The sequence below is a fragment of the Chlorocebus sabaeus genome, chromosome 7 (assembly GCF_047675955.1).
Source record: "Chlorocebus sabaeus isolate Y175 chromosome 7, mChlSab1.0.hap1, whole genome shotgun sequence".
Classification (NCBI taxonomy): domain Eukaryota; kingdom Metazoa; phylum Chordata; class Mammalia; order Primates; family Cercopithecidae; genus Chlorocebus; species Chlorocebus sabaeus.
Window position 1 is genome coordinate 12,949,330 of NC_132910.1, and position 23,597 is coordinate 12,972,926.

Consider the following 23,597-nt stretch of genomic DNA (forward strand, 5'->3'; position numbering starts at 1 on the left):
TGTTCTCACTTATAAGTGGGAGCCAAGTCTTGGGAACACACAGACATAAAGATGGGAACAGCAGACATTGGGGACTCTAATAGGAGAGAGGGAGGGAGCGGGGGGCAAGAGCTGATACATTGCCTATTGGGTACTTTGTTCACTATCTGAGTGACAGGATTAAATGAAGCTCAAACCTCAGCATCATGTAATATACCCTTGTAACAAACCTATACATGTACTCTCTGAATCTGAAATAAAAATGGAATTTTTTTAAAAAACAAGAGTAGGAGAAGGAAGGTAGGAAGAAGAGGAGGAAATTAAGAAACGAAGGAGAAAAAAGGAAAAGAGGAAAAATCCTTGACATTTGCCTAAAATCATGGGAAATTTTGAAGTCAGTTCTTGAAAACCTGATCCTGGTACCTGATGCACAGAACAATAGCCCCTGGGTGTCATCCATGCAACTCCTACCCAAGAAGGTTCAAATATCATGAACCCACTCCAGGAACTATTAGCTACAGACTAGAGGCTTTGAATAGGTTGAGTCAGTTCTAAGGGAAGATGCATTTAGCTCTAAGAAAAACTCACAGAGGTTTACAGGGTCCTGTTCTACCTACATCTTAAAACATTTAAGCCCTCTGATCTAACTCATTACAGGTTTAGAAAGACAGCAGGAAACACACATTGGTGTTTCTCCTTTACTCCACCTCCTCTTTCCTTTCATTTACCCAGAGTTAGATGAATTAACTCCAAGATTCTACCTAGAGGCTCCAAACGACTACTTTAGCGCCAGGCATGCTGGATAATGGCTATAATCCCAACGCTTTGAGCAGGGAGAATAGTTTGAACCCAGGAATTCAAGATCAGCCTGGGAACCATGGCAAGAGCCCATCTCTACAAAAAAATAATTTAAAAAATTAGCCAGGTTGACTGGGCACAGTGACTCTTGCCTATAATCCCAGCACTGTGGGAGGCCGAGGTGGGCAGATTGCCTGAGGTCAGGAGTTCAACACCACCCTAGCCAAGATGGTGAAACCCCCTCTACTAAAAAAATAAAAATTAGCTTGGCGTGGTGGTTCATGCCTGTAAACCCAGCTACTTGGGAGGCTGAGACAGAAGAATCCCTTGAACCTGGGAGACGGAGGTTGCACTGAGCCAAAATCGTGCCACTTCACTCCAGCCTGGGTAACAGAGTGAGACTCTGTATCTAAAAAAAAAGAAAAAAAGAAAAAAAGAAAAAAAAAATTCAGCCAGGCATAGTGCTGCACATCTGCAGTCCCTGCTACTCAGGAGGCTGAAGCGGGCAGATTGCTTGAGCCCAGGAATTCGAGGCTGCAGTGAGTTATGATCACGTCACTGCACTCCAGCCTAGGTGACAGAGGCCCTGCCTCTAAAAATAAAAGAAAATAAAAGGCTATTATAGAACAAATAACACAGTACTGTCAGACTCACTTTGGTAGCAAATACATCAAAATACAGGGCATTTTGAAGGGCCTATTTCTGTGCTTAAAGTTGTCAAGAGCTTAGCAAACTCAGTGCAGGCCTGGATGGGTCATCGCAATTTGCTGGAATAGTATATGGATAGGATGATTATGCTCATAAGCATGCCAGCAGCAAGGGTTAGGGCTCACATACTGTAACCTTTGCTCAGGTGAAGCTTTTATTTTTATTATTACTTTTTATGTTGAAGCCGTTGCAGACTTTGTTTTCCTGGACCATTTGAGAGGAAGTCACTGGCATGATGCTCATCACCCTGACTAGGGAAGGCAGTGGGAGCCAGAGGACTTGCTCTTGAACACACAATAAGATGTTTGTGGGACTCTGCGAAAATAAATGCAGGAACCCTGAGAGCAGTCAAAAATCAATGAGTGTATAATTGTCACTGTTGCCCTGTTTTTACCTCCACCCTATTGCAATATAATTGACATCTGTAAATGATCTCCAAGTTACATCTTTTCCAATTCAGCTTTCTCTGAAACCCTATAGTAATCTTTTTTTTTTTTTTTTTTTTTTTTTTTTTTTTTTTTTTTTAAGACAGACTCTCACTCTGTCGCCCAGGCTGGAATACAGTGGCACAATCTCAGCTCACTGCAACTCCCACCTCTGGAGTTCCAGAGATTCTCCTGCCTCAGCCTCCCAAGTAGCTAGGATTACAGGCGCATGTCACCACACTCGTCTAATTTTGGTATTTTTAGTAGAGATGGAATTTTATCATGTTGGCCGGGATGGTTTCAAACTCCTGGCCTCAGGTGATCTGCCCGCCTCAGCCTCCCAAAGTGCTACCATTAATCTTAAAGGAGTTAATTTGCCAGCTCAGAAACCACTGGTGTTTCCCTCGTGCCAAAATCCTCCCAAATAAAGCTGCAGTGGTTGCTTGGCATTTAACGCTGTTCATGCCAGAGCTCTAAACTACTCTGGCTCTATGAAACAGAGGTTGTGTAGCGTAGGGATTACCTCTTACCTCTTAGGGATTAGTTCTTACCTCTGAAACCTAGTTTTACCATTTGGCAGCTGTGTGGCTTTCAGCAAGTCTCTAAACCTCCGGGTGCCTCAGTTTCCTTACCTGTTAAATGGGGATAAAAATAGGCCCTACCTCACAGAGCTTTCACTAGAATTAAATGTATAATATGTAAGACACTAAGAATGGTGTAAGCAGTGCTGGGCATGGTGGCTCACACCTATAATCCTAGTGCTTTGGGAGACCAAGGCAGGAGGATGGCTTGAGGCCAGGAGTCTGAGACCAGCCTGGGCAACAACACTACAAGACCCTGTCTCTAAAAATAAAAAATAAAAAAATTCATGGGGCGTGGTGGCCCATGCCTGTTGTCCCAGCTACTCAGGAGGCTGAGGTGGGAGGACTGCTTGAATTCAGGAGTTTGAGGCTGCAGTGAGCTGTGATCTCATCACTGCACTCCAGCCTTTGTGACAGAGCAAGACACTGTCTCTTAAAAAAAAAGTTATTATCTAATGTCACCCTACTTCAAGCACCCAAGAGGCAAACCTGACCTGTCAGTTCCTTAAATACCATCACTGGGTTCTATTACCGCATCGGCTCTTCTGCTGCACGGACTGCCCAGTGCCGTCTCACAATTTGGTCCTTACCCACTGATGTGGTTTGGATTTGTGTCCCCGCCCAAATCTCATGTTGAATTGGAGGGGCGGCCTGGTGGGAGGTGATTGGATCATGGGGGTGGATTCCCTCATGCTGTTCTTGTGATAGTGAGTACATTCTCACAAGATATGATGGTTGAAAAGTGTGTGGCACTTCCCCCTTCGCTCTTTGTCTCTCCTGCTCCACCATGGTAAGATGTGTGTGCTACCCCTTCACCTTTCAGCATGACTGTAAGCTTCCTGAGGCCTCCCAGCCATGCTTCCTGTTAAGCTTGTGGAACTGTGAGTCCATTAAACCTCTTTTCTTTATAAATTACACAGTTTCTTTATAGCAATGTGAAAACAGACTAATACACCGTATTTCAAGGTCCAGCTCAAACCTTATCAACCCCATACACCTTTTCTTGCTCCCTTTTGTCCCTCAGGAATCCCTTTGCATGAATCTCATACTGTTTGATGTTACGGTTACTGTAATCAAGCCTTTAACAAGAGAGAACATAAAAGTACTTTGTATGTTGTAAAGCAAAACACAGATGTGATTTTTTTTTTTTTTTTTGAGACAGAGTCTCACTCTGTAGCCCAGGCTGGAGTGCAGTGGCACCGTGTCGGCTCACTGCAACCCTCCGTCTTCTGGGTTCAAGCAATTCTCCTGCTTCAGCCTCCCAAGTAGCTGGGATTATAGGTGCCCACTACCACGTCTGGCTAATTTTTACATTTTTAGTAGAGATGGGGTTTCACCATGTTGGTTAGGCTGGTCTTGAACTCCTAACCTCAGGCGATCCACCTGCCTTGGCATCCCAAAGTGCTGGGATTAGAGGCGTGAGACACCATGCCTGGCCAATGTGATTTTACTGACAATAGTGATACCATCTTATCTCCACCCCAGTACTATGTGTGGCATGAGGTCAGGGATCACATCTGTTATCTGTTTTTCCCATAGTGCTTTCATTATCAAATTTGTCAGCTTTTTTTTTTTTTTTTTTTTTTTCACTTTAGGATGGGTTCTTACTATGTTGACCAGGCTGGTCTGAAACTCCTGGGCTCAAGGAATCCTCCCACCTCAGCCTCCCAAAGTGCTGGTATCACAGGTGTGAGCCGCTGTGCCCCACCAAACATTTTCAATGGATGAGAAAATGATAACTACTGTAGGGTGAGTTGGTTTACTAGGTGGGTTTTCTGTAGAGAGGTCACCGAGGTAATGGAAAGTGTGATGCAGATGTGTTATGGGAAAATGCAGAATATGTTCAGATCATGGCTGTTTTCCATGAGGTCACTTCACAAAGCTCCAAGAAACCAATGGGTGGGCAAGTCAGGAGGCTGTTCAGCCTCTCTCAAGGCTTTTTGAGCCTTCTTTTCAACTTAAACCAGGTAACTGCTCCAGGCTTTGCTTCCCACATTCTATTTCAAACCTTCTCTCTCACATCTAGTTTCCTGGTGTCTACATGTGTCAGTTACCATTCTGAGCTGTAGGCAACAGAAACTCTGTCTTACTCAACCTAAAGAAAATGTACTAGAAGTATAGTGGAGGCTCACAGAACAAAAGAAGCCACACTGCAGGCTGGGAAAAACACTGGAGTTAGGTAGGAGAGTTCTAGAGCCTAGGCATCAGGAGCCACAGCTGCCATTAGGCCAGAGTGAGCCAGTAACTACTCTTCCTAGAAGTTGTGTTCCTTACATCTTTGACTCACCGGCCAAGTCAAAGTCCTAAGGGAGAACATGTGATTGGCCAGGCTGGGTTGCAGGCTCATGCCAGGCTGCAGTGGGAATGGAGGTGGAAGATCTGATCCTTTTGATTTCTGTCCCAGGAAGCAGGCACTATGTCCTATCAGAGCTATACACAGCAAGGTAAAGACGACTCCCTAAAAGGGAAGGAGCTTTCAGGGGGTCACCTTGACTCGAGAAGGGGAACTGGATGCTAATGGCTAAGTGACCAAAAAACAGCCACCACACTATGCTTCTAGGTCTGCGTCGGATTCTCTCTTCTAGTCTAGCTCACCTGGACGGATGACTCACTTGCACAACTCCTTGTATTGTGATTCTACTTCTCCCCAAGAGGCTGCCCTTCTTTCTTGGTGGCATGTGCTGCTGCCTGAGAGCAAAGGATGTCATACCCCATGGTCCTGGGATGCTGAAACCCAGGCCCAGTGCTCTATGCTCATACCTATCTGGAGGAATGAGAGAGAAGAGACAGAGGTGTATGCTGGGTCTGCAGCCTGGAGCTCAGCACATTGGAAGGTCAGAGCAGAGAGAGAGGTCGCAAAGGAAAGTAAAACAAACTAAGTTAGCCCTGTAGCCATGCTACTCCGTCTCCCACCCACTAGGCACTTAGTGCTAAGGAGACCAGAGAGGCCTCAGGAAGAGCAATCTCCATTTTAAGCTCTGTTGTCTGGTGCCACTATCTGCTAAAGATAGCATCTCTGCGAAAGGAACAATGAAAAGCAAGGGGAAGTTTGGTAGGCAGAGGCATTTCTGAGAAAGTTCTCCGCGTTCACAATAATACAAGACAGGGACTGCCTTCTTTCTGCCCGTGGTCTTTGTCATCCTCCTGTGACACCTGGAACTGTGACAGTCATCTTGTGACCATGAGGGAACAAACCTGAGGACAAGAGGCCACTCCCCGAGGATGCCAGAGAAAAAGAGACTCAGAATGGATCCTGGGGATGTTGCTGGGCCATTTCATCAACCAACCTTGGAACCTGGAAAGTCTTCCAGACTTTCTGGTCCATCAGACAATACACTTGATTCCTGTTGAAGATGCTAGCAGTTCTGATTTCTGTTACAACTGAAATTGTCCTACCTGATACAGCTTTCGAGCCACTCTTCTAAGCACTGGGCACAATCTAAGATCTGCTGACATCATCCAACTGTGGAGTGCGAGCCTACAGAGGGAAATTCTTCCCATCCAAAAAAGGAGAAGGCTTTCTGCAGCTGCACAGTGAATGCATGCCTCAGGCCAGCCCTCCTATTCCTTATCCTTTGTCTTTTTTGGACAAGAATCATGTAATTTGGGACCATAGATATTGGGTAATTACTATGGCAATGATTAGGGATTCACTTCAGGAATAAGGAAATATAATTATAGTCCAATTTCAGCTTGTTTCCATGACAACAGGGGCAATTGCAATTGATCAGCAGTTTTCTTCCTAAATAGATTCGTGAGTCTCATTCAAATGAAATGTTAAAGAGCAATTAAATATCCTCATCAAACAAACTAGAATTGCTGGAAGCGACTGGAGTCAGATTATCTGACTTAGAGGCTCATCCAGAACTCAGGTATTCTATCAAAATATATGGTACTTGATAGGCTATAGTGTACCAAATTATCTGTTAATTACAAAAGAAACCGGGTATGTCATACAAATTCAAGGAAGAGGAGGAAAGTTTGGAATCTCAAAGGGAGAATCTTAGAATTGGAAGTCAGAGGGTCATCTACTGCAGTCTGTAAGTTCAGTCCTGTGTCTACAGCACCTAGGACAAGTGATCCTCTAACTTGCCTCTAAAGTCCACTTCACAGGCTTCCATGCTATTTATTCCATTCTGTTTCCCCATGTGGAGAAAGATCTTTTCATAAACCTCTGTAGCTGTCATTTGAATCAATTTTCCTCTGGTTAATGCTCTGGAAATAGTAGTCATCAATATTCTCTTTATCTCAATACTAATATTAACCTGCTCTTTAAAGTGCTTTATTGCAGATAGCACAATGTCATGTGCATTTTTGTCCTTCTAGTAATCCTGGGAGATGAAGGGGCTAGCTAGGTTAGGGTCACACAGCTCTCGAGTGAAACACCTGGCTTCCCGAGAGGTCCCTAGCTCCTGTTCTGCTGCATTTACAACATACTGTATCTCTAAGAATCGCTATACCTCAGCAGTCCCCAACCTTCTCAGCACCAGGAACCGGTTCTGTTGTGGAAGACAATTTTTTCATGGACAGGGGGTGGGAGGATGGTTTCAGGATGAAACTGTTCCACCTCAGATTATCAGGCATTAAACTCTCATAAAAAGCACGCCACCTAGATCCCTCGCATGCACAGTTCACAATAGAGTTCATGCTCCCATGAGAATCTCATGCCGCTGTTGAGCTGATAGGAGGTGGAGCTCAGGCAGTAACGCCCCCTTGCCTGCCACTTACCTCCTGCTGTGCGGCCTGGTTCCTAACAGGCCACAGACCAGTACTGGTTCACCACCTGGGGGTTGGGGACCCCTACTATAACTGATTCATCAACCTTCTTTTTCTCTAGACTTCTTCAGCTCAGCTCTGTTGATTTTCCTGCTTAGTCCCTAATTTTCATTTAATGGGTTTTGCACCTTTTCACCATTCCCTATTCAATTTCAGCACATTCCATGTTCCTAAGGATAGAGGATAAACAATCAAGTATAACAGGTCCTTTCTGACTTCATCCTCTGAAAAGCAGCAAGATCAGGTGAATCAATGCACACAAGGATAAGCAGGGAACCTGCACTTCACTATAATTTCACTGGTGACATGATGTCTCATGATACCAACTGTGGATTCTTCCTTTTCCAGCAGGTCAGAGGGACTGTGATACTCTTTACCAACGTGGGAAACTGGAGGCCAAATTAGATGAACACTGACTTGTCCAGTGGGAAAAGTCAGTATGGCGAAGAGCAATAATCATGCATTCATTCACTGAATAAATGCTTACTGAATACCTGCTATGTGCCAGGCCCAGCGTTAGAGGGTGGAAATACAATGAATGGCAAGTCACAAGGCTTACTTTTAGGGAAAGGTCAAGGAAGCTGTGAGAACAAAGTCAGGGGGAGGGGCCTGATCTAGGCTGAGGGAATCAGAGAAAGCTTGCTCTCCTAAAGAAGGCACATTTGTGCAGAAAACTCAAGGATGGAGAGGAATTAGACAAAGGAAGGAGGTGGACATGGGGAATGGGGCTATTCAAGAAAAAAGCACTACCATGTGCAAAATGGGCAGGCTTGGATTGTAGTCACATTTCTAACACTAATAGCACTGTCACCTCTTTGAGCCTGTTTTCCCCATTTATAAAGTGAAGGTATGGGATCAGGACTAAAAATTACCCTAAACCTTTAATATTTTATATTCCCACCAGCAATGTGTGAGGGTTCCAATCCCTACATATCTTCATCAACACTTGTTATTGTCTTTTTTGGTTGTAGCCTTCCTAATGGGTGTGAAATAGTATCTCGTTTGTGGTTTTGATTTGCACTTCCCTGGTGGCTAATGATGTTGAGCAAGCATGGTTAATGTGTTAATTGATATTTTTATAACTTTTGTGGAGTGATGTCTATTCAAATCCTTTGCCCATTAAAAAAAAACTGGGAGAGAAGGTCATTTTATTATTGAATTGTGGGAGTTTCGTTTTTTATTTTTACCTATTCTGAATATGATTTACAAATATTTCCATCCATTCTGTGGATTTTTATAAGTTTCTTGATTGTATCATTTGTAACACAAAATTTAATTTTGATGTAATCCAACTTTTCTGTTTTTCCATTTGTCGCTTGTGCTTTTGGTACCTAAAAAACCACTGCCTAATTCAAGGTCATAGAAATTTACTTTTTCTTTTAAGAGTTTTATAATTTTAATTCTTTTTTTTTTTTTTTTTTTTGAGACGGAGTCTCGCTCTGTCGCCCAGGCTGGAGTGCAGTGGCCGGATCTCAGCTCACTGCAAGCTTCGCCTCCCGGGTTCAGGCCATTCTCCTGCCTCAGACTCCCGAGTAGCTGGGACTACAGGAACCCGCCACCTCGCCCGGCTAGTTTTTTTGTATTTTTTAGTAGAGACGGGGTTTCACCGTGTTAGCCAGGATGATCTCGATCTCCTGACCCCGTGATCCGCCCATCTCGGCCTCCCAAAGTGCTGGGATTATAGGCTTGAGCCACCGCGCCCGGCTATAATTTTAATTCTTACATTTAGGTCTGTGATCCATTTTGAGTTAATTTTTGTATATGATGTAAAAAGGGGTCCAATTTCATTCTTTTCCATGTGGCTACCCAATTGTCTTGGAAATATTTGTTGAAAAACTCTTCTTTGCCCATTGAATTGTCTTAGCATTCTTATTGAAAATCGATTGACCACAAATGTAAGAGTTTATTTCTGGATTCTCAATTCAATTCCATTATCTATATATCTATCCTTATACCAGTACTGCACAGTTTAGATTACTGTAGCTTTGTAGTAAGTGTTTTAAATAGAAAGTGTGAGTCTTCCATCTTTGTTCTCCTTTTTCAATAATGTTTTGGCTATTCTGGGTCCCCTGCAATTCCATATGAATTTTAGGATCCACTTGCTAATTTCTGGGGGAAAAAAAGACAGCTGGGATTTTGATGGGGAGCACATGGACTCTGTAGCTCAATTTGGGGAGTACTGTTATCTTAACAATATTATGTTTTCCAGTCCACGAACATGGGATGTCTTTCCATCATTTCAGTCTTTCTTAATTTCTTTCAATGATATTTTGTCATTTTTAGTGTACAAGTCTTTCACTTCCTTGGTTAAACTTATTCCTAAGTAGTTTATTCTTTTTGATGCTATGTAAATGGAATTGTTTTCCTAAGGTCATTTTTAGATTATAAATTGCTAGAGTACGGAAATACAACTGATATTCCAAAAACTCCAATCTTGCATCCTATAACCTTGCACAATCTTGTTTATTAGTCTAATAGCTTTCTGTGTGTGTATTCCTTAGGACTTTCTATATATACAATCATGGCATCTACAAATACAGTTTTACTTCTTCATTTCTAAGATTAATGGCTCTTATTTCTTTTTCTTTTCTAATTGTCCCAGCTATAGCCAACAATATAGTACTGTAGAATACAGTGTTGAATAGAAGGAATGAGATAAGAAATCCTTGTTTTGTTCCTGATCTTAAGGGGATCACATTCATTTTTCATCATTAAATATGATATTAGCTGTGGATTTTTCAGATGCTGTTTATCAAGTTGAAGGAGTTTCCTTCTATTTCCAGTGTTGTCTTTTTTTTTTTTTTTATAAATCGTGAAAGGATGTTGGATCTTGTCAAATGGTTTTTCCGCATTTATTGAGATGATCATGTGGTTTTTATCCTTTATTTTATTAATATGGTATATTACATTGATTGGCTTTTGTATGTTAAACCAACCTTGCACTCCTGGGATAAATTCCATTTGGTCATGCTACTTAATCATTCTTATACGTTGTTGGATTCAGGCTACTAGTTTTTTCTTAAGCATTTTTGTGTCTATTGTCATAAAGGATATAGGTCCGTGGAGTTTTTTCTTGTGATATCTTTGCCTGATTTTAGTATCAGGATAACACTGGCCTCACAGAGTTGGAAAGTTCCCTCCTATTCTATTTGTCATATTCCTTCTTCCATGAAAATTTCTGCTTATGCCATTATCTGACAGGTTCATGCCCCTTCAGAACCCCTTCATATCTCGCTGTGCTTACATCTGGCACTTAATATAAAGTGTTGTTGTTATGCATGATGTAACAAACACTGGGTGTTCAGTAGAAACTGGAAGTAAGACAGATAGAGTCCCAATAAGTAACAGAGCCTCAATCAGGCAGCTGGAGGTAGGCAGACATCTGAGCCTAGTGACTCAGGACCAGTATGATGATGCAGGGCCATATGAGTAACTCCCTAGTGAGGCTGCAGCCTCCTTGAGAGGCACAGTAGTGGATGCTTAAGAATGCACTCTTTATTGCTTGAATAGTGGCTCAGGGATTTATAAGCTGTATGACCTGAGGCAAATTACTTGCTAGCCTTAGTTTTCTTATCTTTGAACTGTTGATAATAATATAAATCTTAAAGAGTTGTGGTAAGTATTATATTAGTTCACCTATGTAAAAGTTAATACATTGTATTAACTTCAATTAGTGGTAGCTTTAATACATGCCATTGGATATTCTCAGTGAAAAAAGGGTCTATGGTCAAAGGAATATTGAAATACTGCATACTACATCCTTCTTCCTAGGGATTCACAGGACACATTACATAGTAAAAGTTCTGTGGAGTCCCACATAAAGAATCCTATTTAATTTGTTTTTGCTCAGAATTCCCCAAACCTATTTACCAAGATGACCCTCTCCTTCTTTTAAAATTTAACAACTGTTTTAAGGCACCTTTGGAAATGTAATATTAGTTGTGTTTAATTAAGAAAAGAAATCACATTAGATTCTTAAAAACAGATCATGTTTTATTGCTTTGCTTTTCCCAAGGAATGTATAATTTAAAAGCAGCAGCCTAGGAGAGAGAAAGGCTTCTAACCTAGAGAAAGAAAAGAATGCTTTTAAAACCCAAAGGAAATGTGAATTTTCAGGCAGAAGGAGCAGATCAATAAGGAGCTATTCTTGGTCATGGGAACATTTCTAGAATTACAGATTCTTGGGAGTTTGACGGGATGTTAAAGTTCAGCTCCCTTAAATTCCCACCCAGTGCAGAAATCCCACCTTCACTGGTCTCAATCTTTTTGGGGACATGCCAAGTCTTCCATTTTTAGGCAGTTCTAATTAGGAAATTCTCCCTCACGTTGGGCTGAAATCTACCTTCTTGCAACCTCTACCCAAAATCATGTTAATGGAGCTTTGAGTTTTGTGCTTTTGTAAGAACTGTCCATTTTGGAGATAGCAAATAAAATGCACAGAAAATTTTTTGAATCATTACACCACATAAAGTAATAGTCTGTTAATTGAACCATGAACTAAAAATAAGAATTTCTGAAAACAAGATTTTTCATTTTCTCCATCTGTAAATAAGGCATATAATTAGAAGCTCTGGTATACCATAATCAACATATGTAGTATTTACTTTATAGGTGAAATTACTTTGCAATTGTCAATTCCCTAGAAAAGATAAATACATATTTTAAAATTACTTCTATTTTCCTGTGTTTCTATCTTTTTTTTTCTATGTTGTCCAGGCTAGAGTGCAGTAGCCATTCATAGCCATGATCATAGCACATTACAACCTTGAACTCCTGGCTCAAATGATCTTCCCGCCTCAGCCTCCCGAGCAGCTGGGATTAAAGGCACTTGCTGCCAAACCTTGTTGTGTTTCTATCCTAATTTTTTTTTTAACTTTTATTTTAGGTTCAGGGGTACATACAAAGGTTTGTTACATAGGTAAACTCACACCATGGGGGTTTGCTGTACAGATTATTTCATCACCCAGGTATTAAGCCCAGTAAATTATCTTTTCTGCTCCTCTCCCTCCCCTCACCCTCCACACTCAAGTAGATTCCAGTGTCTGTTGTTCCCCTCTTTGTGTTCATGAGTTCTCATCATTTAGCTCCCACTTATAAGTGAGAACATGTGGTATTTGGCTTTCTGTTCCTGCATTAGTTTGCTAAGAACAATAGCCTCCAGCTCCATCCATGTTCCTGCAAAAGACATGATCTTGTTCTTTTTTGTGGCTGCAAAGTATTCCATGGTGCATATGCACTACATTTCTTTATCCAATCTGTCACTGATGGGTATTTAGGTTGACTCTGTGTCTTTGCCATTGTGAACAGTGCTGCAGTGAACAATTGCATGCGTGTGGCTTTATGGTAAAATGATTTATACTCCTCTGGGTATATACCCACTAATTTTTTAAATATTTAAATTGACATTTAAAAAATTAATAGTCCAAAGGTTATCCTTCTATATCCTTACTTATGAGATGAATTTATTATAAAAAGAAGTGTTTAATAAGAATATAGTACACATCTCATAAATGCAGGTTTGTAGACAAGAGTCAATAATGAGGACAGGTGACATTATTAGAAATGTAGCTATTTGGTCCAATGTGGAATACCCAAGGCTTTGTAAAACCTAAAACCTTAAGGAAAACCCCAAGAAGTTAACAGAATATAAGACTTAAATGGGAAGAGAACCTCCAGGGTCCAGGTTCCTGTAAGAGTCCAACACAGCTCAATATGAAATCAGACTTGGCAAAACTATGCTACACCTACTACACTATAAAAAGGGTGGGTTGTGTTTCCATAGAACAGTCCCTCTAAGGGAGAACTTTCCAGACTTGACCTCATTTTGTATTAAACTGACACTTACTCTCATTTTACTATCTGTTCCTCATCCTGATACCGTGAGGCCAAAAAGTTCACACTCTTATTTTACAACTGAAAATCTGAAGTAAAATCAAGATGGATTCAAACTGCACACTCCTTGACTATTCACTGTGACAGCATCCCAACAGCTGAGTGAGTTGGCACTAGCTGTGCTCTCCTTTCAGTTACATCTTTCCCTGCGTCAAATTAAACGATTTTCTTACCCTAAAGAGTAAAGACAATAGAAAATAAACACAAAGTGTCAAGGAAAAGAGTCAGTATCAGGATTAACAAATGCTGTTGCTGTATATTTGCTGGAAAACTTAATGCGCACCTCTGGTCTGAGGGTTTTGTAATTTGGACACAACAGCAGTGTTCATTGGAATTTACTTACTGACACACACCACAGAGGATATTTTTGTCTCTGTCCTTGAAGCACGGTGAGGATACCACAGATGATACCATCTATTCCTTCCGCTTAGCTTATACAGTGTCAGGCATTCACGGAAAACTTTTTTTTGAGCACGTAATACAAGGCTGAATGAAACCTAGTCCCTGACTTCGTGAAACTGACAGTCGAGTGAGAAAGACAGACAAGCGAATCAAATTTCCATAGAAAGCGACAAGTTCTCTGCTGAAACCAGGCACACGATGCTAGAACACAGGCAAGGGCAAATAAATCAGATGGGGTTGTCCGAAAAGGTTTCTCAGAGGAGCTGGTTTCTAAGCTGTCAGTCTCGGAGTTTAACCAGCTCTGACTCTGACTTCAATTCCAAGCACTCAGGTGAGAAAGTACTTCCTGACCCTACTTTTCTGAGTTCCTGACACTGTCACACTCAGATTTAGTACCTGTGTTATAAGAGGCGGGGAAAGAAAGAAGGAAGAAAGGGAAGAAAGGGAGAAGTGGGGGAGGGAGAGATGGAGGAAATGAGGGAGGGAGGGAGAGAGGGAGGGAGGAAGGAAGGAAGGAAGGAAGGAAGGAAGGAAGGAAGGGAGGGAGGGAGGGAGGGAGGGAGGGAGGGAGGGAGGGAGGGAGGGAGGGAGGGAGGGAGGGAGGCAGGCAAAAGCTCCATCATGGACAGGCTCCAGAAGTTGCTAGAGATGGTCAGGGGTATGAAGGGTGACCACTTGTGCCTGAGCAACCTGCATCCTCAACAAGGGTATAAAGTCTAGCCTATGACACCCTTTCTCTTTGTAAAGCAATGGCATAAGGAAATACAGTCTTCTTCAATCTGAGGAACCCTGGTGAGCCAAGCCAGTGAAATGTTGCCTCCTTCCACAAACAAGAGCAGTGAAATGAATGGCCAATTCCTGTGCACTCCCAGAAAATGAGGTCAGACTCATTTGCTAACTCCCCAAGGTGACTGACTTCTCCATGCAGAATACACCAAGTCTTCCACGTTCCCAGAGATGGAACCAATTTGTGATCCTTTTTATTTTTATTTTTTTTTTGAAGCAGAGCCTCACTCTGTCACCCAGGCTGGAGTACAGTGGCATGATCTCAGCTCACTGCAACCTCCACCTCCCTCCACAAGTGATTCTTGTGCCTCATCCTCCTCAGTAGCTGGGATTACAGATGCACACCACTACACCTGGCTAATTTTTTTTGTATTTTCTTAGTAGAAATGGGGTTTTCCCATGTTGCCTAGGCTGGCCTCGAACCCCTGACTTCAAGTGATCTGCCCACTTCGACCTCCCAAAGTGTTGGGATTACAGGAGTGATCCCAACGCCCTGCCCCATTTGTGATTCTGTTCTTGTCTCCTGGAACCAAAAACAGCACCTATTTCCTTTGGGATCCCATTCCCCACCCCAGGACTCCACCAAAGATCTGAAAATAAAGTGCAAGTTATTACCTTAGGTTGTCTTCCAGGGTCTCCTCATCTGAAGAGAAGGACCCATTGCTGACACTCTGGTGAGAGTAACTCCTCTTCCCCACCGACTGCGCCCAGAACAACGAAGGGTCTTTCTTTTTCCTTTTGCCAAACAACTTCTTTAAGGGCTGGAATTTGCCTCCCTTCTTCTTGTCTGTGGATTATAAAATAAACACATGCTGCAGTGTGGCAGGGCTGCATTTCCAAGCCTAAGGAGCAAATTATAACCCAGCTGCCTCCAGCCAAAGGAGACAGGGCAAAGGGCGGCCATCAGCCTGAATGAGCAACCAAGCCCTGTGCCAGGAATGTCAGAGCCAGCCCCAGTGCAATCCATGCACAGTGAGGCAGAGCACGAGCCAAAGGCATGGTGAATCTTCTGTCCTCCAGGCTCCTGAGAAACATCTGGGGAGAACAAGAAGAGGTTCCAAGTGGCCAGGGCATGGTGGCTCATACCTGTAATCCCAACACTTTGGGAGGCTGAGGTGAGAGAAGCATTTCAGCCCAGGAGTTTGAGACCAGCCTGGGCAACATAGTGAGATCCCATCTCTACAAAATATAAGAAAATTAGTCGGGTTGGTGGTGCACGCCTTTAGTGTCGGCTACTTAGGAAGCTGAGGCTGGAGGATTGATTGAGCCCGGGAAGTTGAGGCTGCAGTGAGCTGTGATCACACCACTGCACTCCAGTCTGAGCAACAGAGTGAGACCCTGTCTCAATAAATAAATAAATAAATAAATAAATAAATAAATAAAATAAAATAAAATAAAAAAGAAAAAGAAAAAGATTTCAAGCTTGATGGTGGCCAGCACAGCACCTCTTTGCACATGCAATAAGGCAGTGCCTGCTTTCTTTAACAAAGCAGATAGCCAAATGCCCTTCTCCATGGAAGATGCTGAGAAAAACACTTAAGTCAGACAGGTGGGTTTTTGAAAATATTTTTATCTCTATCTTACATATCTCCAGTTTGAGGATCATTCTGTTTTGGCCTTTATTAGATACAGAATATAACTGCCAACTCTTGGCGTAAGTTTTGCCCCCTAATTCCCTCTATCCCCATATATTTCCAGTTTATTTCCCTTGTCTCTTTTTAAAATCTACTATGAAGAGCCCCAAAGGAGTTGCTATGAACATCTTTCCATATATTACTTCATTAGTCAGGACCTAGGATTGCTGCCAACATTTGTTAGGGGCATTTTAGGTAATACCTTTCAGTCCTCCGCCTTTGGACACAAATTCCTTCACATTATTCCACCCTCTCCTTGGAAAAGAAAGTATAAGTCACCCTCTACCAGAAGCAGCATCTTCCTGGATCCTTCCTTTTTTTTAAAGAAGCTTAAAGAGCCACTTTTCTAGTGGTCTGACAAGTATTTTAAGAAACTTTTTTTTTTTTTTTTTTTTTGAGATGGGAGTTTCACTCTTGTCCCCCAAGCCATGGCACGATCTTGGCTCCCTGCAACCTCTGCCTCCCGGGTTCAAGTGATTCTTCTGTCTCAGCCTCCTGAGTAGCTGGGATCACAGGTGCCTGCCACCATGCCTGGCTAACTTTGTGTGTGTGTGTGTGTTTTTAGTAGAGATGGTGTTTCACCATGTTGGCCAGGCTGGTTTTGAACTCCTGACCTCAAATGATCTGCCCGTCTCGGCCTCCCAAAGTGCTGGGATTACAGGCGTGAACCACTGGGCCTGGCCTAAAAACATGTTTTAACCCTTACTATGTATCACGGCTCTAAGAACTTTATAAATACTAACTCAGTTAATCCTCACAACAATCCTATTACGTTGACACTATTAATAACATGCCTATTTTACAGACGAGGAACCTGAGACATGAAGAGATAAAATAGCATGCCTATATCACAGGAAACATATCTTTGAAGAGGGAGTCAGAAGTTTTGAGAGAGAAGTAAAGATAGAAGCTCACAATGAGAACGGAAAAACACCTGCACAAAATGCACAGACACAACTCCCCTCACCTTCCACTCAGCTGACTATCAGAGGCCCCAGAGCTTTGCTGGCCAGATCCATAGAGAAATCCAGGCACACAAATGAAGTCAGTGAGGAAACAAGCCAGACATCTCATTTCCTCTGTGATCTTCAATTCTGGCCTTACTGAGATGTCACAGAAAATTGGAAGTGCTGCCAGATGTGGTGGCTCACACCTGTCATCTCAGTTACTCGGGAGGCTGAAGTGGGAGGATCATTTGAGCCCGAGAGTTCAAGACCACCCTGGGCAATATGAGACCCCCATCTCTAAAAAATAAAAAAAAGAAAAAGAAAATTTGAAGAGAAGAAGTGGTTCAAACTATTGTATCCTAAGCAGTGGCATAAGGTGCTGAGGATGTAGACAGAATAATAACCAATTACAAAAAGACAATCATCTGGGAGCATCAGTACAGATGCAAACAGAGCCTCCAACATCAGTGGTCCCCGGAAACGATGCTGTGTCAGATCACATTTAAAGGAAAGGATATTTAAAACATATGAGATGCCTGCTATACACAGGCATTGTGCTAGGTGCATACAAAAAAAGAGTTAAATTACTTTTACTGTGTATTATTTGGAAGACAGGAAAGTGTGTGATATAGTTTGGATGTTGTTCCCTCTAGATCTCATGTTGAATTGTAATCCCCAATGTTGGAAGTGGGGCTTGGTGGGAGGTGACTGGATCATGGGGGTGGATCTCTCATGGCCTGGTGCTGTCCTCGTGATATTGAGTGAATTATTGTGAGATCTGGTTACTTAAAAGTGTGGCACTTACAAAATTAGCCAGGTGTGGTGGCGTGTGCCTGTAGTCCCAGCTACTTAGGAGACTGAGGCAGGAGAATCACTCAAACCTGAAAGGTTGTAGTGAGCAGAGATCATGCCACTGTACTCCAGCCTGGGTGACACAGCGAGACTCTGTCTCAAAAAAAAAAAAAAAAAAAAGGGTGGCACCTCCCTCTAACCTTGCTCCTGCTTTTGCCATGTGTCTTGCCTGTTCCTGCTTTGCCTTTCGCCCTGTAGAGCTCCCTGAAGCCTCCACAGAAGGCAAACAGATGTTGGCGCCATGCTTCCTGCACAGTCTGTAGAACTGTAGGCCAATTAATTTTTTTTTTTTTTTTTTAACTTTGCGACAGGGTCTCACTCTGTTGCCCTGGTTGGAGTGCAGTGGTGCTATCTTGGCTCACTGTAATCTCCTGTGAGCCTTCTGGGTTCAAGCAATTCTCGTGCCTCAGCTTCCTGAGTAGCTGGGATTACAGGCATAGGCCACCCCCCCGTTAATTTTCATATTTTTAGTAGAGACGGGGTATCACTGTGTTGACCAGGCCGATCTCCAACTCCTGACCTCAATTAATCTGCCCACTTCGGCCTCCCAAAGTGCTGGGATTACAGGCACGAGCCACCGTGCCTGGCCACCTCTTTTCTTTATAAATTACCCAGTTTCAGGAATTTCTTTATAAAAATGCAAGAACGGCCTAACACATCATCTAATACAATTGAGATATCATTTAAAAATGGTTAAAAAAAATGGAGGGTTTGATTTCAGAATGTTTGTATCTTTTCATTGGTTATTTATTCAGGAGTAAATATAGGCTAGTGACTTTCACGACAGCTTCTTTAGGTTGTTATCAGTAAAATCTTCAATGAATAATATTTAAGAACTATAATCAGTAGTTTCTGAAGATCACCAAGAGCATTAGGCATGTGTGAAAAGAATGTCCTTACAAAGGTTGATTTTTTTAAATTTAAATTTAAAAACATTCTGTAAGGCACCACAGGTATCATTATTGCACTATTCTATAACTGATCTTTGGCAATGACTGATGTATTAATTGAAAACTTTCTCTACAACTGTCTGAGGCTGAAAACATGTAAATAATACCTGATTTCTAGTTTTGCAGCATCACGGTAAGCGGTCAAATGGCTATTTATATTATATTCCACTTATTTCCAAGGTAAAATTATTTTTCCTTTTCTATCAGTTGCCTTTTCCCCACTAAATATCAAACTCCCAAATGTCTATCTTTTTAAAAATAATATTTTTTACAATTGCTTCTTTTTTTACCCAACACTGCTCCTTGACTATAACCCCAAAATTTCTCATCAGAAATATTCCAAAACACAACAGCAACATTATATCAATTATGACATTATTATCCCAGCCTGGATCCGCAGATTCAGCTTTTGAGATAAGCAGAGAATTGTAGATTATGTTAGAATTTATTGATTAGAAAAAAAGTTCATCACTGCCATAAAGTCAGGGGAATTTGATAATGTTCAGTTAAGCTTTAATTTGAGTTAACTCTAAACAAAGATATTAAATTATAGTTTTCTAAACAGTTTCATCCATTTAACCAACAGGTAATCTCTGCATGTCAGCTAAGAGGGTTGATGAGGTCCTCTGTGTCACCTCACTGTTGTGAATGGTGGCATCTACTATATAAACTATTTGCTGCACTGGTCATACTGTCGGGGGAAACAGAAAGTGAACAGGCTCCGGAAGGAGCTGAATACACACACAAGGATGAGAAAAAGGCTGGGAGAGGGTGCCATCATTTGGAAGCCTTAGTTCTGAGAACTGGGAGGGTTTTGGCAGCAGAGAATGGCCTCCTTCAGTGGCCCATTTATAGAGCTAGCCTACTTGAAGACTGTTTAACAAAAAGGCTCCCTATCATTCTGTGTCACACTTAATATGGGAAATAACTTGACACAAGTACACACGCATCACCCTGGAAAATGGAACAAAGTCCAAGTGTCAGACAGTGCACTTATAATCACATAGGAACGCTGTTTCAGCAATGCCTTAGTTATTATCAGGAAGGTAAATGAACAGTAAAACCTAACTGGATTCTCCACCCAACAACCAATCCTTCTTACCGTAAGAAAAAAAGAGGTTCTAAGTACTACAAACACCAATTTCCCTTCAAAGGAGGACTCAGAACATAGATGCTATTGTTAAAACTCTGCTCCAAAGTCTTATTAGTGTTTGGTGACATCTCATTTATGAAAAATAATTTCCCCTTCCTCATTTCCAAAATTAGTAATACACTTTCCACCAGAAATATCTTTAAATCTTAAATAAATTTAAAAGTGTATTTAATGGTTATTTTATTATTGACTGTGGCACTTGATGAATTTTCTAGCATTGACTTCACAAAAAAACTCAGAAATTCCATTTCAGCCCATCCTACATTCAGGCAGCAAAACTTAAGTGACATTAATAGGAAATAAAATTTTATAAACTAGGGAAGGAGTTATACTCTTATTTGATTCCCCAATTGATATTCTCGAATATAAGATCTCTCAGGTCAAAAAAGCAAGTTCTCAAAGCTCTACAATCCTATGTTGCATGACCATTATGAAAACCTGAGCATGTGTCTATTAGCAACCACTAGATAAACTATTTTATGATCAGTTTATGACGCTGGGGGAGTATTAGCAGTTTGTCTTCACAGAATCAACTGGTTTAAGTGCATGGTCATCAGTGGCAGCTATTTTCTTGATAAATAACAACTGCTGATGTGAATATTTTTGTGGTACACAGATGGGGCCTAAAAGATGGAAGCAATTTTAACAATGTAGTGAAACAGAGCACTTCTGCAATGCTAATGGGAAATATTCCAGAACAACTGCCATACAGAAGTATAGTTTAGCAAAGTGTTCTCCAACATTGTAGTATTTAAGATGGCATTTTTTTACTTTAACAACATAAAATTTACTTTTGTTAGGTGGTTGGGCAGTGGGAAGAAGGGGACAGGAAGGTAGAAATGTCACTATCAATTTATTTGTTCTCACTGCAGCTCTAGTTAAGGGTTAAGTATGTGGGTCCCAGAGACAAGAGGACTTGTCTTAAATCCTGATCCCATCTTTTACTAGCTATGAAACATCTGCTTACCAGTCTCTCTAGAAATTTGCCATCTTAAGCTGTAAGATTGAATTTATAGGAAAAAAGGCAGTGTTTGCCACATTTTCTTAATCTTTCAGCATTTTTCTGTTGTAATTTTCCATATGAAAGTACTCATATATGCATCTATACTGCTTCAGGGATCACAGTAATTTTCATTTTTTAAGTACTGAATTGAATTAGTTTATTTTCATCATCCAATAATTACTTTAGTTCTTTTTTTTTCACTTAAAAAAGTGATCATTATCCATTATTTCAAGGGTATAATTACATACCATTTGATGGCTGCATCATCGTAATTACTAGTTTATATAGAAGATTCTAAAAATTAAAAATCACTAGGCAAGTCAAGCAAATCTGATTCATTTTCCATTTGTCATAAGGATGCAATTCCTACATTTTAGTTTCTAAACCTAAAATAATGAAAGCATCCAATTCCTCTGCACTGGATTTCTAGGATATGCTTCCGAGTAAGGAACAGAAATGTGCTACGAGAATCCCTTTTAAGCATCATAAATGTCTTACTCTGGGATTTATCAGAATGTGCCCTATGGGTTGGTACCAGTACATTTTTGAGAATCCAAGTAAAATAAAGTTAAATCTGTTTGTTTTCTATGGGACCTTTCGGAGTCTTTAATATGCCATTATTACATTTGCTCTCCAAAAGAGCAGAGGATATGCAGGGCTTCCTAAACTTGTTTGGAATTTCAGCCTCAGAAGCCTTGTTTGGCCGTGGAAACTTGACTTTCCCAACAACCAGTGAGACTAGGGTTCCTGTGAACACACTTTGGGAAACAGCCTTCATTATTTCTTTCAAACATCTTTTCTTTTCTTTGGTACCATATATTTCATACACACACACACACACCCCTCTCCTCTATACCCCTGAGCACACTGCTCAGTAAAGATGAATGAGTTGACAAGCATTTTGGACTACTTTGGTTAAATAATGTTTATTTCAACTTCTGATTTCAAACATGTATACAACAATGGCCTGAATCCTATAATTTTACTAAGGAGAATTTTGTGATCCTTTTCTCAGCTCTGGAATATCTGAATACTTCTGAGAAGAAACTGCTAAGAAAAATGACTAGACATACACTGGCATGCACAAGTCCTCTGTGGCTGGCAGAGTTTTGCTGGGCTCCATAATCCCAGCACATTTCCGTTATGACGGAGGAGCTGGCCACATGTCAGATAGGCTGTGCTCCCCAGGGCCATGCTATGGCAAGACTGAGGACTGAGACTCTACTTCCAGGAAACATGAGGGAAGGTGAGCATGGCAGCTTTTCCAGTGACAAGAGGAAAGAAGAAACAGTTTTCTCTTTTTCTGGGGGAAGTGTGGAGGAAATTGTTATGGGAAGTCACGGACTCCGAACAGAGGGACCTGCTGAAGCCATGACAGAAGAACATAAATTGTGAAGATTTCATGGACATTTGTTAGTTCTCCAAGTTAATACTTTTATAATTTATTACACTTGTCTTTACTGCAGTCTCTGAACATAAATTGTGAAGATTTCATGGACATTTATCACTTCCCCAATCAATACTCTTATAATCTCCTATGCCTGTCTTTACTTTAATCTCTTAATCCCATCATCTTCATAAACTGAGGATGTATGTCGCCTCAGGACCCTGTGATGATCGCATTAACTGCACAAATTGTTCGTAAAGCATGTGTGTTTGAACAATATGAAATCTCGGCACCTTGAAAAAGGAACAGGATAACAGTGATGTTCAGGGAACAAGGGAGATAACCACTGGGCCTGACTGCCTGGGAGCCAGGCAGGACAGAGCCATATTTCTCTTATTACCGAAAATGGATAAGAGAAATATTGCTGAATTCTTTCCCCAGTAAGGAATATTAATAATTAACAGCCCTGGGAAAAGAATGCATTCGGGGGGAGGGGGCGGGCATGGGGGCACTCTAAAATAGCCACTCTGGGGGTATGTGCCTTATGCAGTTGCAGATAAGGGATGAAACACGCCCTGGTCTCCTGCAGCGCCCCCAGGCTTGCTAGGATTAGGAAATTCCAGCCTGGCGAATTCTAGTCAGACCGGTTCTCTCTCTTGAACCCTGTTAAGATGTTTATCAATGACAATGCATGCACAGCAGGACATGGAAGTTCATTAGTGATTCTAGTTTTGCCCTGACCTTGTGATCTTACCCTGACCTTCTGCCTTGTGATCTTTTGTTGCCCTTGAAGCATGTGATCTCTGTGACCCACACTCTATTCGTACACTCCTTCTCCTTTGAAAATTACTAATAAAAACTTGCTGGTTTTACGGCTCAGAGGACATCACAGAACCTGTTGACATGTGATGTCTCCCCCGGACACCCAGCTTTAAAATTTCTCTCTTTTGTACTCTTTCCCTTTATTTCTCAGACTGGCCAATACTTAGGGAAAATAGAAAAGAACTTACATTGAAATACTGGGGGCTGGTTCCCCTGATAGATATTCACTGCTGTGCTGATTCAGAAAATGAAGAGACAAGATCACTATTCTTTTAGAAGGCGTAGGAGGTCCCTAAACAGACGGTGAGAGGCCCAGGGGCAGCAGAGACTGTGGCTTGCACAAGTCAGGGGTCAGAGGCGGAGAACATGGGGACCAGCCCCTTTCAGGGAATACCAGGTCCTGGACATTCAGGTGCATAGGCTATGGCATATGTGGTGTATGTGGTATATGTGGTTAGGCTTCTAACACAGGCCTAAAACGTGGATTTGCTTCCTTTTCAAT

The 23,597-nt window shown here is 41.6% G+C and overlaps 1 protein-coding gene across 5 annotated transcripts in view; it reads right to left on the reverse strand.

The window, feature by feature from the left end:
- Window positions 1–23,597, reverse strand: part of CRACD (capping protein inhibiting regulator of actin dynamics) — a 274,397-nt gene that overhangs the window by 40,095 nt on the left and 210,705 nt on the right. For all 5 annotated transcript variants that reach the window (XM_007998649.3, XM_007998641.3, XM_007998645.3 and 2 more), the window contains one exon: window positions 14,963–15,134. The gene's annotated coding sequence lies outside the window, so the exon portion shown is untranslated. The remainder of the gene's footprint in view (window positions 1–14,962; window positions 15,135–23,597) is intronic.